General features: G+C 36.4%; 1 protein-coding gene across 2 annotated transcripts in view; it reads left to right on the top strand.

Annotated features, from left to right (window-relative positions):
- The window catches only part of AUH (AU RNA binding methylglutaconyl-CoA hydratase), a 116,743-nt gene that overhangs the window by 77,818 nt on the left and 19,351 nt on the right, over positions 1–19,574 (top strand). The window lies entirely within an intron of this gene.

Here is a 19,574-nt window from a genome sequence, read left to right as displayed (position 1 = left end):
CAATTCTTAATTCAGACATCCAGTAACTAGGTTAATCTTAATTGTCAGGACAAAGGTGTACAGTAGCAAAAGGACCCAAGTGTTTCTGAGTTTTCATACCTTGAAGCAAAAGGCAACCTTTCCCTTCAGGCAGTTCCTAGAAGGCTGTTCTTGCCAGCAGAAGATAACATGTGGAATTCAGTTCCCTAGACATGGCGTCCTTATGCCCTGGAATGTCTGGCTGGGGCTCTGATTACTTCTGTGGGCTTGCTGTCAGTGCAGGAGCTGTACAGATACTGTGACGTCCAAAGGCACTTTTCAAACTTAGGTGTATTAAGTTGAATCCCATGCATAATCTCGGTGTTACAAGACTTCAGGCACAGAAGACTTTAAGGGGAGTTTCTTGTAAAATACAGAACATAAGAGCAAGTTGGTTTTATGTTCTTTCAAATGGATGTGTCTGGGTTTGGATTTTTTGTTGGTTTTTTGTTTGTTTTTTCTTTCTTTCTTTAACTTCAAAGGAACAGGCAATTTACAATTATGTGGTTATAATTTGTTCTGATAACAAACTCATGCAGGTACAGAGGTACACCATAGGTCTGCACATAGCCATTGTAAATACGCCAAATAAAATCTGAGAGGAAAGATGTGCTTCAGAATAAATATTTAGTAAATGTATGTTGAATGGCTGTAGCCAGTAATTTCCTTTGAATTTTGGTATATAAAAGCTCACACTGTAGCAACTCTTTTGTAAGTAATAAGTCATAAAAATAGAGTAAATGTTCATATATTTATTCTTTTGTTTTCCATTTCAGTCTTCATTTTACATAAAATTTAAAAAAGGTCAGAAAGAAAAAGTTGACACAGAATTGACTGCTGCCAGTATGGAAGAGAAATGTGGTCATTTGAAGACCATATGCTCTCTGCTATAATAATTCTGCCTGAAAATTAGCTGATAGCTATTGATTTTTTATTGAAATTCCTGAAGTTTGATGCTAGATTCATGTACTAATTGCCATGAGTTTGAACAAGGCAATATATAGCCTGTACATTAAAGTTCTTTCAATTGAAGAAATTAATAGACAATTTTAACCCAGTTGTATTGGGCTATCACTTCCTACAGGACTGAACCCATAGCAGTGAAAGATTTCTTACTGCTTCTCTAAGATTTGCTAATAGAGGCAGAAATGAGTGTCTGAATTTTGATAGTTAAGTTGCTCAAAAGGATGTTATACCTACCCAGCTTTATAACCACTACAGATGATCAAAAGTCTTCATGCTGAACACTTTAGACGTGCCAGATTTCTGGATATCCATCTCTTCAACAGAATAGGAGGTCACCCAGAGCACAACACTGTTGCCATTAAAAAGCTTTCTTTTCTTCAATCTTGAAGTGAGAAACAGAGAGGAAGAAAGACACACTGGGAGTACAAAAATAATAGTACATGCAGCATAGGAAGCAGCTATTGTTGTCCTTACTCATTGTTCATATGGAAAAAAAAAAAAAAGCCTTTATGAATTAAGAAGGATTTAAGGTAGTCTTGGAAATGTCAAAGGTCTATATAGTGGAAAAGGCTGATATGTTGTCAGTTCTGATGCTTCTCCATTTTAAAATGGGTTAAACCCCAAGTAAGTTGTTTCCATGTTCTGTAAAAGAGGTGTCCTAAGTTAGAGTATGGAATGTAACTGCAGATTATATTGTAGGTACAGATTTTCTGATACTCTGAGATTCCCTGCAATACATACATAATGTCTCTAGGCAAGACCTTTGTTCTAGATCAGAGAGCTCTATTCTTTACTTTGGCCTTTACTGAAAGTTTATCTTTACAATACCTTTTTTTAAATTTTTGAAACCTGAGTTTAGTTTGGTATGGTTGAATGTCTGCAAAGACACATGCTTTTCTATTCCTAGAGAAGTGATTATACGTAATAGAACCAATGATAGTGACAAAATTTCTCTATTGTTTTTTTTTGAAAAAACCCACCCCAACACTCCTCAAAAAAAAGCCCCCCAAGCGCCCAACATTTATTCCTCTAGGAAAATAAGTGTTTATTTAAAAAACAAGGACAGAATATCAGTGAAAGCTATGTTTTTCATTTCTTGTTCTGGTGGGCCAAATAAAATAATTGTTAGACTATTACATGTTTCAGGTTTTCAGGTACCGTAAGTGTTAAGCATGTTTGTGTAGATCTCTTTTAGCTCATCCTGTCATCCAGGAGCTAGCTACTGCATTAGAAAAATCTGGTCTTCAGAATTCCTTGATCTGTACATGGTCCTGCACTTTTCCTAGGTGACCTTTCATGGTTATTGGATAAGGTGATCACCAGAGGTCCCTTCCAACTTAGCATTCAGTGATTCTGTGATGTTAGCAGTTCAGTGAAGTATCAAAAAACAGTGAAAAATATGTTCTTTTGAATTTTGATTTTTTGCTTCTCAGAATCAACATCTTGTCAGCACAAGAAATGTGTATGTGAGTCGAAGTCTGGTTGGTTTTTTTTTTTCCTTTCCCCTGCCCCTTACATAGAAAAGGGAAGTAGTGCTTCACAGTTGTGAAGTATGATGTGTCAATGGAAAAATCGTTGAATTTCCTGAAAACACTGCTCAAAGAACAAAATATTATTGCAGTCTCATGCTATTTTTCTGGTATTTTTTTTTTCATTCTCTTGTTTCCTGATGTAATAGGACTTCATATCACTTCTGAAATAACCTCTACTCCAAAGTTTTCATTACATGTATGATTTGTACTTTAGTCTTTAAAAGGAAGGTATTTTAATCTTTTAAACAAGGGTATTTTGTGATTTCTACCTTCTTATTCTGTGTGGTGTGGATAGTAAACTCACTTTCATGTTCTTCTATTTATTGTAATAGCCTTGCTGCAGGTCTTTAGTGCTCTCCTGCTTAATCAAGGATAAGGTATGTAAGATGTGTGCAGTTACTGAGTTGCTGCGAAAGGGAGTTTGGCTTAAGCTGTCACATCAGGAAGCCAGCTTGAGTAACAGGAAGCAAAATGAAGTTATCCTTACAAATAGATGCAGAACAGTGAAGTACTGCTACAGCTAAGGTCGGGATGCATTTGGCTGTTTAGTTGAAGATCTTTTCCTCTCTAAAAGTAAAATATGTTTTGAGATTATTTTAAAAGTGTCTGTATCTTACTGAAAATGGGATTATTGTGAACAGTCACATTTAAGGAACAAGAGATCCGCAAGATCCAGTGATTCTTGACCCAGAGGGTGGCAGGACAGAAGATATAAAAAGGAATGGGGAGACATTGTAGTACAGCACTGTATCCAATTCTGATTTGAGTGTGTGCGAGGGTATAGATGTAAGGATCAAATTGTAGTAGTTAATTTCAAAGTGTATCACACGACTGTAGAGAGACTATGCTAAGAAGCACTCTGAGATTGGTGATGAATTTCTAGAGTCAAAGATTTTGTATATGGCTGAAGAAGTGTTTATCTGAACTGAACATTACTGTACTCTCGCGTGTCTGACATTACTGACTGAGTTGCCTTGGGGTGTTTGTTCCAGGTTGGGTTGGTTGTTCTAGGGTTTGTTTCTAACTAGGACCAAACACCAAGTAGGAATCTTTCTTTCAGCACATGTCTAGTGTCTCTGCAGATGCAAAGACTATATGGAATGATCTTAACTAAAAGGTTATCTTTTGAAAATAATATTGAGATAATTGCTTTGTTTTGATATTCAGGATAAAAATTAGAGGGTTTTTTTGCTTCATTTGTTTATTCTTATGGAGGATGTAGCTGCTGCAGTTTTCATTCTCTGAAGTAGCCATTGATAAAGGTAAGGTTCTGCATTGGCTGAAGAATTGTGACTGAAATCCATCAAGAATGCCTAAGTAAACAGTTATGAAAAAACCTGCAACTAATGCAAGTGTCAAATTTTCTTTGCTTAAAGGAATGATATCTCTTATTTATATGTACATAGTCTAATTCTGTCAGGGACAGTGTTACTGTTAGGCATTTACATAAACAGATCAATAAGCACTTAGCTTAGGGGAAGTGCATTTTCAAAATCATAGATCCATCATTTCTCTGCGTGATGATGTAGATTTTTTTCTCACAGAGAGAAATGAATGCTTATTAATATAATGAATACTTCTTTTACTCCTGTAACATCATTATAAGATCACAGGTTTCTGAAAGGATGAATGTAGATAGCATTTTACAGTGAATCTTTAGTGTACAGCTGAATAGATTGTAAAGTGACACTAATGATACATTTTTAGTAGAATAGATAATAGAATAATAATCACAGACAAAGTGTGGAGTTTGGTTGGCTGACTACATGACCAAACATGACTTTTGACATTTACTGAAAAAGAGGTCTGGCAGTTTCCACAGCTGTATACGTAGTCTTTACTGTCCCTTTCCTCGACAAAGTAGTGATGCCCACTAAAATGGAAGTAATTTCTGGGGAAAAGTTGAGATTATGTTGATTTTTCTGCCTAGTACTTCCCTTATATTAGAGATTTAAGCAGGTGAACTTAATATCTTTGAAGAATTTAAGCCATGACAAGTCAGCTTTAGCAAAGTATAATGACATAGCTATTTTGTTTTAAATAATCATAGGTTATGAAAAATGTTGTTGGGAAAAGTATTTTTAAATAACTTGAAAATTTGTTTTGCATAAAAGATGTTACTGATTCATTTTTGATCTTCAGATATGTGTGAGGTAAAGTATGAGTAGGGATTTTTTCGCCTATTCTTGGAAATGTAAAATAACTCCAGACTAACCTGCACTGCCACAGAAGTGGGATATTGGAACGTAAACTATTCACAGTGTAGCTCATGGATTTTCGAATGTCTGATTAAACTAAGTTATATCAGTGACTGGGATGGCAATCTAGAAGTATGGAAATGGTGTAATAGTAGTAATCATTTCCACAATGAAAAAGTCAGCTTTAAGAATGTGTGTAGGAGGAAATTTTTTCCCAAGAATTAACTGCATTTGAATATCATTTCATCTAAATAGAACACACCACCATATGACTGATATTTTCATTTTGAGTAATCATTGACATTTTTTGTGAGAAGTTGCTTTTGATTCTGCCTCTTGAACATTGACCTGCTAAGTTTTGTTTCTCTACACAAAAAAATAAAAATAATATGCTTTATTCTGATTTTCATTGCATCATATGATGAGTCAAATATTTTCAGCACTTGTTTGTTAGCTATTTCCATGGTCAGTCTGGCAGTTTTCTCTGTCATCTTTTATTGTGATTTACAAAGTTCTTTTAATGGTTGGTGAAAAAGGCTGATTTGCATGTTTCTTAGCCTCATAATCAAGTATGTGTCTGATTAGGTCAAAACCTTAAAATCTACTACTTCTGAACACAGTCAGAGTTAAGCAAGGTACTTATTTCTACAAAATAATTTTCTTAAGATGTTAGGAAGATTTTTTTAATATGACTTATTTATTGTATTGTAGACTCCAAATACTTTGAAAAAGTTACAAACCTCTACTTAACTAAGTCAATCTTTTACAGTGTGTGATTAAGGAAAATCCAGATTGATTCAATAATGTGCCACTCTCCTTTTTGTGTCTTTCTGGGGAAGAAAAAAGATGTTGAGTCTAAAACTAGGTGGAATCTGGCTTCATACGGTAGGCACCGTTTCGTTGTTGCAAAGGCTATTTCATAATGTTTTGCATCATATGTGTAGTTTATTAGTGCAGAAGCAGAAAGTAACCAAAGAAATAATTCATCAGTCTGAAAATCCTACAGCTTGGAGAAAATGGAGAAGCTTGCTAGAAGTCATCTGCTTATTTAATTATTCTAGCTCAAGTTCATGTTTACAACATTAAAAAATATGTACTTTTAGTCTTCAGTGTACTTTTAATCTCCTACTTTCAGTCTGCTTAGAAAGCAGACATCTGAAGCTTCATTAAAACTTGTCAATAGAACTTTGCAGGTAAAATAAACAAGAATATATATCTCTACTATGAAGTCCATACTGTTTATCTGTGCTTGGTATCATTGGCCTTGCCTTGTGATGCTAGGCAAATACAAATTATTCCAAATAATTAGAATGGAATTTCACACAACTAAGGACTCTATCATCTACCTGGAGCTGAGGTTTTAATGGACTATTTAACCAAGGTTAAACTTGTAGAATCTGATACCATAGTTGTTGTATTTTCATTAATCTGACCAAATGTAGATTTACAGGAGAAGTTAGTAAAGAAGATGTATGCATAATGTTACACTGTATCTAAGTAATTTTAGTTGTTCGATACTTAGATTTACTCTAACTTCAAGCGTTCCCTGACTTAGGGTCATGACCTAGGATGCCTAGCTCTTTCTACAGATTACTGCTTATTGTACTTGCTCTTTTGAATTACTTTAAGTAGAGGTGGTGAAAAGTAGTTCAGTGACTGCTTAGTGAAAGCTAGGATACAGAATCCTTTAGGTTGGAAGAGATTTTTAAGATCAAGTCTAATGGTTATTTACTTGACTGTAGTAAAGACTTATATAAAGGTAATATGTGCAGAAAAGAAAGTGTAATATATTGTGATTTAGTTAGAAATAGTATTCACTTTTAAGGACATTGTATAAAAAAATCTACTGTATTTTTCTTTGATATGTGAAAGTTTAAATTTGTAATGCCTCTGAATAAAGTTATGTCTTGCTACTCCCTTAGACTTTGTATTCTGCAACAGCTCATGTAATACTCTAAATGTGAATAAAGGATAGTGTTGAAGGGGTTGGTACTATACCAAAAACATTTTAATAAATTGTAAATGTAAGAACTAAGCGTTTAAAATAACTTCTGTTTTTAGGTGAACGTAGCTAGTTAATTCACTAGCTACAATTTTATCTTTTTTTTCCTTAAATTTAATTTTTGTGGATTAATTTAGCATAATTCCAGCTTGAATTTTTTATTTTACAAACAGTTTGTGGAACTGTTCTGAAAAATCTAAATGACAATGACTCCAAATTCCCATTAAGTGCTTTGGAAAAGAGTAAGCTACCAAAGTATCTGTTTGCTAGGAAAGAAAATAGATTCAGGCAACAGAGGCTTGTAGTGACCAGTATCAGCTTCTATTGACATTGATGAATTTGTTCAATTCTTGACAGTTAAACACTCATGAAGATTAGCAAAGTGCCTGTTTTGACTAGTGCTGTGTGCTATTTGTATTTCTTTAAATGTTTACCTGTGAACATTTCAAACCTAAAATAGGTGTGAAAGTGACACTGCTGGTGGTCGTTAAGCATCATTCTTTTTCTTTTTCTTTTTTTTTTTTTTTTTTAAGACCACTAATTATAGTAAAAGTATTTGCTTTCATTGCATGCAGGATGTTAGTAGTGGTATTCCTTCCCATTGTTACAACGTGCATCTGGTTCTTTTTCATTTTAGCTGTAATAAATGTTCATGCTACTGATCAGTCTAAGCCAATGATGTTACATTTTTGCACTAGCTTCATGATTGAGACATTTTATTCAATATTTAATGATATGAAGGAGAAACAATTGCCTAGTCTCAACAGGCAGCACTAGTTACCTTACAACAGTTACCACACTGAAAAGATAAAATATGAATTTTTGAAGACCGTTAAGGATGAAGCTCAAAGGGATTTATAGTAATCTCCTAAACAACAGAAGTGTTTTCTCATGTTTCAGAACACCTAATAGGTGAAACCTTGTATATTGAAATGCAGGAGCTGAAAAACTCTGTAAAGCTTGTGAAAAATGAAACATTGTCAGTGACGTGGCCCTCAGTAAAACATAGCCAATGTGACTGTGTAACCCAAATAGCTCTTACTAAAATCCCAGTTTCTATCTTCATATTAAAAAAAAAAGGCAAAGGTCTTTTAATGACTGACAGAATGAGAAGTGATAAAGTGTTTAGATTTTACTAAATACCTTTTGTGTTAGAGCACTTCTTTGACCCTAGCAAGCATCTGTGTATCAAGTCTTCTGGGCAGTTAGGGCTTTGTGTCATACTTTAATCCTTCTTTTATGGAAGAGTTAATGTGGCATAGTTTCTCAGAAGTTTAGAAAATGTCTATTATATGAATCACTTTGTCTCAGTGGAATAAAAGCTCATTGAACTGTGATCCACATCAGCCTCTTGTTTTATAGTCATATGAATCAGTGTTTGGGTATTATATTATTCATACCATGAAGCCAGTGCTGTAGAATTAGTCTGTTGTGTTACATATTGGAAAAATATTACGTATTTGTACCTGGACAATTGTTCTGCAATGATGTAATGGCAGCAGTCTGTTAATTTGCCATTTACTTTAAAGTTCATTAAGTCACTTCAATTTTGAATATGATTTTTTTTTTTTAAATCATCCACCCCAAACCCAAATCATTGTCCTACTTTATCTCTGTGGTATTTAGATGAGTGATTTAAATGAGTTTTCCAATTGTTTTCTATTAAAAAAAAAAAGGTTTTCTTCTGGTAACTGTAAATCTAACACACTAATAATAGAACTAAGTAATTTTGAATATTTTCTAAAATCTGTAATAACAAAGAATACTTTCAGAATTACTTGGTATCATTCATTTTTACTATTGTAGTACAATAATAAAGTGAAGGAAGGTGATTGTTCCTGATGGAAAATATTTACAATATAAGTGTAAGTATAAATGTAGAAAAGATGCAAGATATTGTTTCAAAATATAAGGAACCCATGAGACCATGGTCTTTGTGATACAGACAATTCTATGTGATAGGTAATGGTTTGAGTAATGATAACAGTCTCTTCAGTTTTCTTTAAGCCTCAGAGTAAAAGAAAACTTAAGACCTGAGTTGAAGAGTTCCACAAGACTGCTCTCCAGCATGAGGTGTGTGAGGGAAGAAGGCACAATGGTGCTTGTTTCACAACATGAGAAGTGAATGGTGGAGGCTGGAATTACTCCTGTAGTTCAAAGAGCAGATGAAATCTCTCAGAACACAATGAGGCTTCATGGATAGATAAAACAAAAGCCTAAAGGCATTACACTGATATTTCTACCAAATAGAAGCAGTGTAGAGTCAACAAGAAATGCAGAGAGAGGAATGTCAGGACCAGAAACAGAGCAGAGACACTGACATTTAGAGAATGAAGAATTGGCTGCAGTTTTGTCCTCATACACTGATCAGCAGAAGTGTTAAAGGTAATTGTATATACTGTGATCTAAACCCGTTGTTTCTTTCAACAGGACTAGGAAAGAATGCCTCTGACACTCCCAAGATGTTCTAGGTGGAGAAAAAAACCCCTGTTTTCAGTAGTCTCTCAGTACATTACTTCTGATCTTTATGACAAACCTTTTTTGACCTGAAGAATAGTTGTTTAATGCTGCAAATGAAGCTCAGTGGTGATAGTGTGGAAAAAGGGTTTTGAACTGGCAAAGGAGTTGTAGCCGACTACTAAAGGAAATAAGAGTACACTTGGTTGAGTAAATACAGCTTGAACTATGAATCTCTACTGGTTGAGGTTATTGTGCAAACCATTTCATGGCCTACTTTTTCTGTCTGATCCCTTAATGATTCCCTTAAGGCATAGATGAAGATGTTATTAGGACTTTTGTTTCTGATACAGATTTACAATTCTATAAATTTGTCTTTTTTCTTTATATTGAAACAAGAATAAAATTTTAAATCAAACAAAATTTAAACTGCATTGCTAGTGAAACTGCGATAGACTAAATGTTTTTGAGCTAATTATTTTATCTCCTGATGTTCACACAGTCTAGCATTCCTCAACAGTTGATTGGTCCACAGAGAAGTTTAAGAACTGGTTGAAGTCTATAAGCTCAAATTTAAACTTTCAAGTACAAGGATGAGTAGAGGCTGTTGTTTCCACATATGATTCTCTAGCTTATGAATGTGGCTTATTTGAGCAAGTGAGGCTTTAGAACCAAAGAACTTGTATTGCATACCCCAGAGGTCTGTCTAGTCTTATGTCTTGTCTCCCACAAGGCAAGTGTCTATAAATGAAACTTCACTTTATTACTTTCCCAGTCTCTGTTTTTGTGATTAAGGGTTTTCTGAGCTGGATGAGGTTTATATATTTTTAATAACTCTTGTGGGATTTTGCTTCCATGAATTTGTCTGATCTTTCCTCCCCTTAAGCCCCTGCTTTGTTACAAGCTTTGTTCAGAACTTGTGCCACTGAGCTGATTTTGCACAGAGGAATCTGTAGATTCTAATGTAACAGTGACCTGATAGTTAAATGATTGAATGATCTAAGTACCATTTTTTAAAAATGACCATTACATCATTGCCAGTGCCTGTAACTGTGGATTGTCTGGGCAGTAAGGGAAGTGCTGACAAAACTCATGGATTTTTTTGATTTTCTGCTCCCTTGGTCCTTGCTCCTTACCTCATTCACACTAGCTTATTTGAGTATCTGTGTTACCTGACAAAGAACAGTTGCTTTGTTGAATGCTAGCTCTGGCAGCCTAGTCATGATGCATTTTTTCCTGATGTGGTTGGTTAACAATATAAGTAGTTACATAGAAGGATGTCAGCATATTACAAGCAGCGTGTCAAGAGATTACTGCTTACTATCATACCCTCAGCTCCATGTCTCGCCCTCCTGCCAGAAGTCATCACCCGTTTAGATCTACTTGTAGAACAGCCTGTTCAAATTCTTCTGTATTACAGGAAAAAAAAAAAAACCAACCTGTCTCCAAATGAGCTACAATTTAAGCTGTCCAAGCTAATTTTGACTACAGCAGACTTGGAGAACCTGATTCTGAGTCCAGGGATCAGTTGTAGAAGCAACCTCATAGATGTTGGGAGAAGTAATAACCTTTTTTATTGGAACAGCTGGACCTGTTAGGTTGACTAAGGTTGATACCACGTAAGATGAACTTCTCTTGTGTATTCTAGAATGATAGAGTAACTTAGGTTGGGCAGGCATTTTTGAGGACATATGCTTCAGTTCCCTGTTAAAAGTTTGATCAGGTTAGTCAAGGCCTTGTTCTGCCATTTTGTATATCCTAAAGATTAGTAATTTCTTAGCCTCTCAGACAAACCAGTTCTGTGGTTTGATCCCCCTCCTTGTGAAGACCTTTTTCCATCTATTTTATTAGAATTTCATTTGCTGCCACTTGTGCTTTTTCCATCTGAGACTTTTGCTTTGTATCTCTGAGATGAGTTGTTTTCTGTTATTTCTATAATCCTTGTTTATACCTAGTTGAGGATAACAACAAGGACACTGAGGTAGACTGCCAAAAACTCCCTAAATTTGTGGTAAATTAGAGTCTTTGTTCTCCCCTCATCTTTTGAGTCAACCATCTTACTGTCAGGTTGGTCAGGTGCTTCCTCTCCTGTGGATACAAATTACTTCCAGGATACTTTACTTGATTGCTGTGACCTTCAGAAGAGACTTGTATTGCAATGACATTAGTCAACTTCCTTAGCACCCTTGAACACATCCTATCTTGTCCCTGTAGACTTGGAAATGTCCAGTTATGCTCATCTGGTCCCTGACCCAGTCATCCACTACTGTGTGCAGTACTTCAGTCTCACAGACACCACCATGATGCTCAGGAACTCTGGTGGGCCAGGGAGCAGATCTTGATGATGAAAAACAAGGCAAAGAAAGCACTGAATAATATTTAAGGCTTTCTGTGTCCTTTGCCATACCTTTTATCTGTCATTTATTGCTTGGTCTCATGCCTTATTCACCAGAGACCCCCGCATTTACTTTGTTCCATTTTGGTGCTAACATACTTAGAGAAGCTTTTCTTCTTCTTCCAACTGCAGCTCTTCCCCTTCCACTTGTGCTCATGTGGGTGGCGTTTCTGTATTGTTCTTAAGTGGACTGTTCCCACTTCACTTTGCATACACTTTCTGACAGTCTGGTGTTTTTCCTCATTTTCCTTTGAGACATTGTATTTGCTGCATTTATATTTGCGGAGGGAATTATCGTGAGGCTTTTTGCATGCCCAGTTTTTTTACTTGATCACTTGCTGAAATTTCATCTGCATTCAGTTGGAGAAATACCTATCTTTGAACAAATAGTTCAATAACCTGAAGTCTCTTCTCTTGAGTAATTGACTGTGTTCCATAATTGAATTGCAGCTCCTGCTAACTCATGTGGGAATGTGATACTAGAAGTATGTTCTGAAATATGAGAGCTGCAGTGCAGTCCAAAACCATATAATAATTATCAATTTATGTAGAAGAGTGTACAGTAAAATGAGATTAACCTTTTTCTGATTTTTAGAGTGGTTGTTTCTGTTTAGTCTGTTCATAAAATGGAGAAAGGCAATTGTTAAGGTAAGTCTTCTTGTTCAAACCTTATGAGCGGCATTCAGGTATTTCAAGTGTGTATTTAAGCAGCTTCCCTTCTCTTTGCTTTTGTCATTATTGGAGACATTCCATTAAAAAATAGGCAGCTCTGAATACCAGTTCAGCTACCTGTTTTGTAGCTTTTCTTTTTTAAAGATTCAGTAAATCATTTTGTGATGAGTAAATTTACTTTTAGCAGCAATTCAGAGAATTAGAAAGATTGCTGTTAATGTCCTTATTATAGTGGCTTTATTAGCAAATGTATATTCAATTTTATTTCACTGAAGAAATTTATAAAATGTTTTACTGTTCATGAAGAGTTATTTTATGGCAATAAAATGTAGAAAGCTTAATTACTGCAATTTGTAGATGTAATGGATATGTGTTTAACACAGTTCAGGGCTCACTAACCAGTTTAATGGGCTGATCACAATTTTCTCATAACGTTATTGTGGTTGCAGCACTTATCATGTGCAATAATTGTGTATTTACATTTTGTGTGATGTATGAAGGAGTACAGAGCTTTTTTTTATTGATGTTTTAAGTTGGGCAAGTCCAGTGGATTTTAAATTGAGTGTAACTGCATCCAAGCCATTTAATCATGCCCTTCCTAAAAAGAACACTTTCCCTAATATTATCTTATGAGATGATGACTTGTCTGAAAAGGCAAATTGCTTTGTTGGTGTAAAGCAGTTTAGAAGGCACAGATCATAGCTTTCAAATGGTTTGATTTAATAGTTCACAGACATGTAGGATGTTCAGTGACAGTTCCAAGTTTTATGTGGTGAAGGAAAATGAGTTTTACACTCTGATTACTTCCTGTTGAACAAAGTAAAATTTTAGCTTTGATCCTCAGTTTTGGAATGTGTATGATTACTCACTTGTGGTTCAGAATATTATGGTTTTAGAAACTTGTTGAATGGTGCTACATGTTGGGAAGTCTGTAGGAATAAGTGAAATTACTTTTGTACTGTATTTGGAGTTCAAGTAATTACTTTTTTAATGGTTAACCTTATCCTCATAATCAGCCCGAACTGAAAAATATTATATGTTTTTAATTAAAAGCAGATATATTATATTTCAAAGCTTTTAAAATACATGTTCTTTCTGTAATCTACTTAAAGCACAGGTGTGTTAGACTAATTATCGAAATCCCTTCCTGATGATCTTTCAGTGATAAAAGAACAAAACATAGTCTCAGTGTAATTATTGTGAAAATTGCATTTGACATGTAACAAGAGCAAAGGAAAAATTTTAGTATGCTCTTTCATTCTTCAGCTTCTGGTTGAACCCAGGGTGTAATTATTTGTATGCAGGTCAAAAGCCTCTTGTACTAGTTTTTTTTTTTTTTTAAGTACCACAAAAATCTTTTTTTGGAAAGTTAATTTTAGAGATGAAATAAGAAGCTGGTGACGAAAATCTTACTGTTCAGTCACCTCGTCAGGGACTTCTGAATTAGGAGGTAAATAAATTGAATGATAAAGTACTGATGTCTGCTGCTATGGAATTCCAGTTGGTGTTTCTGTATTTCTAGTCCTGTCACTTTTGAAAAGCTATCCTTTTTCAATTCAGTTTCATCTGTGAGTTATAGAAATAGTTTTAGAAGTTACATTCAGATATATAAAATACACTACAGCAAGGATAGTAATGACCAGAAGAAAAGTCTTGGACAGATAGAGAATGCAAGTAATATACAGCTATCTAAAATACCCTCTCAGTTGTTGATTTTCTATAGGAGCTGCTTTTACGTAATTAGTAGATGAATATGTGCAGTGTATCTGTTAAAAATCTTAAATGATTGTGGGGAAAGTAATGATGTGTCAGAATTAAAATTAGGATTTCAGAAATTATCTGTGCCATTGGAAAAAACTGCAGCAAGTTTATCAGAGAATTGAAAACTGGTACTGGACCTGATGCATCAATGTTTAGACTTCTCAGCACAGCTCTGAGTTCTGGATTCTCACAGTTCCTGGCCTGAACACAGTTCCTGGCCTGAACATCGGTGCAAACAGGGTCTCAGTTGTGTGGCTTGAGCAGCCTGACCTACGCTGTGCTGCTAAGGGAGCACTCTTGTACAATTTCACTGAGCTCTGAGATGAGCAATGACATGCAAGGCTGATGTGAGTAAAAATAGTTAATTCCTAATCAGAATTGGATTGAAATATTATAGACCATCAAAGATGCTGGTTCACAGATTGGTTTTTTTGTTGTTGTTTTGGTTTGGGGTTTTTTTGGTTTTTTTGTTTTGTTTTGTTTTGTTTTAATTTCTTCTTTTTTTTTTTTTTTCTGGTGAGAGCTAATACCCACCATTATTTGTTTAGGTGTCCTAGCTGCTTGGCTAAGATCTTTTCCTTCTAAAGCCTATATGCTTCTTAAATTCATAGTAGAGTCTGTAAGATTTCTTAGTTCTGCAGCAGGGGGTTTGGATTAATTTGATGTCTCAGCCTAAAAATCATATGCCACGGCTTTGCAAAGGAATGGATTTTGGAGGCCTTAAAGTCATTAATTCAGCCATGTCATCAATATATGAATTACTAGGAGACTAGTAAGGCTCTAGCATGCTCATTGAATTGCCATTGTGGGCTTCTGTGTTATTCAAGTGTACAAAAACTAGAGTTAAAATATGTAAGATAAACTTCATATCCAAAACCAAGAGAGAATTGCTAAAAGCCTTCCAGAGACTCTGTGTTTCAAAATGCATATATTTCAAATCAAAGGGATTTTCAAAATGTTTCCTAATGAAGTGTCAACAGAAGCTAAAAGTTTGAAGAGAAGGTGTTTGACATGCAGGAGGGTACTGGAGCATTTAGAAGCATGCAGATGGATGACATTTTATCATCAAACTGTGTTGCTGCAGATTGTACTGAATAGGAAAATGCACTTTGTATAGTTTGTTCTGGAAGATATTTAGTATCTCCTGTTAATGTATGCATCACTGTGCCCACAGTTATGTCGAGCTTGCCCTTTTAAGTTTCCATTTCCATTTGCTTTAATAATAAAATAACTGGAAAGCCCCCAGTGCTGACAAAGTCTATGACACATACAGAATGCAAGCATGAAAGGTTATCATACCAGTAGGTACATGGGTTTTTTACATAAATATATGTCAAGACTGTACTAGGGGCATGATATATTTAAGTATGACGTTAGCATGTGTTATTTTTGTCTTGACTGAGAGAGCAAAGCTTTGGAGCATATTGCTGTATCTCAGCTTCAGAAATGAAAGTGAAACACTTAGATGGACACAAATCTCTACATGGTAAAGAGTGAACCTTTAATTAAGGTTTTTGAGGAAGCTCTTTGAGGGATTGCTCAGGACAGAAAAGGAATTGCTCATTATATTCAGGATTTGTTGCCATATTTTCAGTTTTCCAGTTGGAATTTCGTCATTTTGCATTTGAGAATTTTTATGATTTTGTGGTCTAAAAAGTTCACATTTTGAAGCAGTCTGTCAGTTTAACTGTAGTGCTGTTGAGGGTGAGAAGTTGTAAAGCTTCAGTTCAACAAATTGCTAAGGCAAGTGATTGTTTTGAATATAAGGTACCAACTGATTTCCTGGAGATGTAGATCTGTGCATCTCTAACATCTCATGTCAAACACTGATGTACTTTGCAGATGTAAAGGGTAATAGCTCTTAACAAGTGCAAACATGATGTTACATTTCTCTGTGTAGTGTTCACTAATTTGCTTTGAACATAAGCCATTGTTTGTTTATGAATGTCAATAAAAATTATAATTTCATCTTGGCAAAAAGAGTTTCAGAAAGCCAGAAGGAACTCTGTACAAAACTAATTGGTAATGCTATCTTAAAGTGACTCAAATATGTGTATATGCATAATGTGTGTATGTATTTGTTGCAGCTGTCATTTTCTAAATTTGGAAAGACGGACACATAGTTAGAAAACAAAGTAGATTTTCTAATGTTTCAGTGGCATGGGTGTTTCAAAATTGATTTTGAAAAGTACACTACAAGTTAAGTAATCTCCTGTTTAAATTTAATAAATTAAAGAAATACTTATTATTCACTCTGTTTTAACTTTTTCTATCTGACACTATTAAAATGGTATGATGAAATAAGTATATATATGAGTTGAGGTGTTTGACAGAATAGTGTCTGTGACACTGATTCTGGTTGCAGTGCTGTGTGTGATGAAGAGAGGTTGCTGTGTAGTTCAGTTTCTTCTCTAAAGAAGTCAGATTACTGCAAGAAACAACACTGTGGGTGCATGATAGAGAGGAATGTATATACTGTGTAAGGAAGGAAAACCACAAAGAACAGTTTGAGTGGACTTTGAAGAGAGATTGCTGTGTGGTTCAGTTTCTTCTCTAAAGAAGTCAGATTGTTGCAAGAAACAACACTGTGGGTGTATGATAGAGAGGAATGTATACACTGTATAGGGAAGGAAAAACACAAAGAATAGTTTGAGTGGACTTTACCTCTCTCTGAATGCTTTAAGATATTCAGAGGAGGACATGAGTTTCCTTGGAAAGTTTGCAAGGACACCTTCCACTAAAACAGATAACTCAAACTTCATCCAGCCTGGCTTTGGACACCGTCAATGGTAGGGCATTGACAGCTTCCCTGGGCAACCTGTTCCAGTACCTCACCATCCTTGCTGTAAAAAAAAAATAAATTCTTCCTTATATCTAGTGTAAATCTGCTCTCTTTTTGTTTAAAGCCATTAACTCTTGTTCTATTGCAGCAGGCCCTACTAAATCTCTCTTTCTTATAATCCCGCCGCAATAAAGTCACCCTGGAGCCTTCCAACCCCAACTTTCTCAGCCTTTCTTCATAAGAAGGATATTCCAGCCCTTGGATCATTCCTGTGTTCCTCCTCTGGACTCACTCCAACAGGTCCCTGTCCTTCCTGTGCTGGGACCCCAGAGCTGGATGCAGTGTTCCAGGTGGGGTCTCACCAGAGCAGAGCAGAGGGGCAGAATCCCCTCCCTCCCCTGCTGCCCACACTGCTTTGGATGCAGCCCAGGACACGTTTGGCTCTCTGGGCTGTGAGTGCCCATGGCTGGGTCATGTCCAGCCTCTCACCCACCAGCACCCCCAAGTCCTTCTCCGCAGGGCTGCTCTTGATATGTTCATCCCCTTGCCTGTGTTGGTACCAGAGCTTGCTCTGCAGCACCTTGGTGCAGCACCTTGCACTTGGTCTTGTTAAATCTCATGAGATTCCCATGGGTCCAGTTCTTGAGCTTGTCCAGGTCTCTCTGGATGCCATCCCATCCTTCAGGTGTGTCAACTGCACCACTCTGCTTAGTGTCATCTGCATATTTGCTGAGGGTGTACTCAGTCCTGATGTCTGTGTCATTGCTGAAGATAATAAACAGCACTGGTCCTAATAGAGACCCCCCTGAGGGACATCACTTGGCACTGATGTCCATCTGGACATTGAACTGTTAACCAGTGTCCTCAGGATGTGACTGTCCAACCAATTCCTCATCCACCAACGGTCCACCCATCAAATCTATCTCTCCAGTTTAGAGAGAAGGATGTTTAAGGGGAGTGTGTCAAATTCTTTACAGAAGTCCAGATAAAAGATAGCTGTAGCCCTTTCCTTGTCCACTGATGGAGTCATTCCATCATTCAAGGCTACTGGGTTGGTCAGACAGGACTTGCCTTTGATGAAGCTGTGCTGGCTATCTCAAATAACCTCCTTGTCTCACAGGTGCTTCAGAGCTTTTAGGAGAATCCATTCCATGACCTTCCCAGGCACAGAAATGAGGCCGTTCGGTCAATAGTTCCCGGATAGGTACATTGTTTCCCCTTTTCCCATCCACCTGGGAATTCACCTGACTGACGTGACTTTTTGAATATCATGGAGAGTGGTTTGGCAACTACAGAATTAGAGAACTACGGAATATTCTGAGTTGGAAGGGACCCGCTAGCATCATCAAGACCAATTCTTAAGTGAATGGCCCATATAAGCATTGAACCCACAATCTTGGTGTTAATAGCACCAGACTCTGACCAACTGATCTCATCTCAGGGTCTCATCAGCCAATTGCCTCAGGACTCTGTATTGCATCTCATAAGGTCCCACAGACATATGTATGTTCAGGTTCCTCAGGTGGTCATGAACCTGATCTCTTACAGTGGAGGAACTTTGGCCTCCCAGTCCCTGTCTTGTGGTTTTTCCACTTAAGAGATGTGGGAGGAGAGGCTGCCACTGAAGACTGAAGCAAAAAAATTGAGTCTTCACGTACTATTTGTTGATTTATCTGCCGCGTCCCAATGACATTTATTTGTTTCTGTTCAGGCCTGAGCAGTACTTTCCTTGTATTGAGAGGCTGAAGTCAGGCTCCAGGGCAGAAATCTCAGGCTTTTTCCTGTGCTCTTGGTCACCCTTTTGCAATGCCCACCATATTACAGTGTATGGATGGATGCAGAGCAGCCCAGCAGAGATTCACAGCTCAAGGGGACTGTATGGAAGGAAGACGCAGCTCAGGAGTTTTTTAGCAGGAAACTGTACTTCAACAGGAAGCAAAATTGGGGAAGAAATGGGAATTCGGGAGGAGTTACATTTGTTTTTTAGGTGGGGAAAGTAGGTGATCCTGGAACTTAAAGGATAAAGTTTTAAGGAGCCAGTAGCTAAGGGAGAGAAAAGCCTGTTAAAAAGCCGTAACACTGAGGAGGGGGCTGGGGCTGATAAGTCAGCAAGCAAATGGGAAAAAGGACAGGGCACAGGGTGTCCAAATGGACAAAAGGTGTATCAAAAACCTTTGGATGGGAACATACTGAGATGATTGTGTCTGCTAAAACACAGTCCCTTACAGACTTTGGAATGGAGCTAGTGTTTTTTAAAGGCTTATGTATGCTGAAAGAGGGGAGTCACTTCAAAATTTATTTGTTTATTATTTAAGCTGTGTTGATTTCGGGGTGAACACAAATGATTCTGTTAGAATGTACTTAACTTGCTTTGTTTAATTAATTCTGAATTTCCTTACTTCAATATAAATCAGTCTAATATTTTAAAATGCTCCCATACAGTCATCCTGCAAAGTATATTACTTTTCTGTCATCAGCAGTCCTAAGTGCAGTATGTACTGTGCTCTACATGGCATTTGATGTTGCTGTTGGAAAATTTTACTGTTCTCTTTAGTAGCAGAGAAATCCAGGACCTTGCAGCTGAAAATAATATGCCTTATATGGTTCCTCAAAAAGTCTACCTCATATAGTTCCTTATATACAGATCCTGAAAAAACAGGAACAGGGGCAGTGCCTTGAAGATTATACAGATATATGTAAAATGTATTTTGGCAGAAAGTGGTTGAAAATTGAAGCACCGAAAAATTAGCTACTTAGATGCAATTTTGCATAAAGGTATTCAATATATCTT

The sequence above is a fragment of the Coloeus monedula genome, assembly GCF_965178545.1.
Source record: "Coloeus monedula genome assembly, chromosome: Z".
In the NCBI taxonomy this organism is placed as follows: Eukaryota; Metazoa; Chordata; class Aves; order Passeriformes; family Corvidae; genus Coloeus; species Coloeus monedula.
Note: the sequence above shows the minus strand (reverse complement) of the source record. Positions and strands in the feature narration are given on the sequence as shown.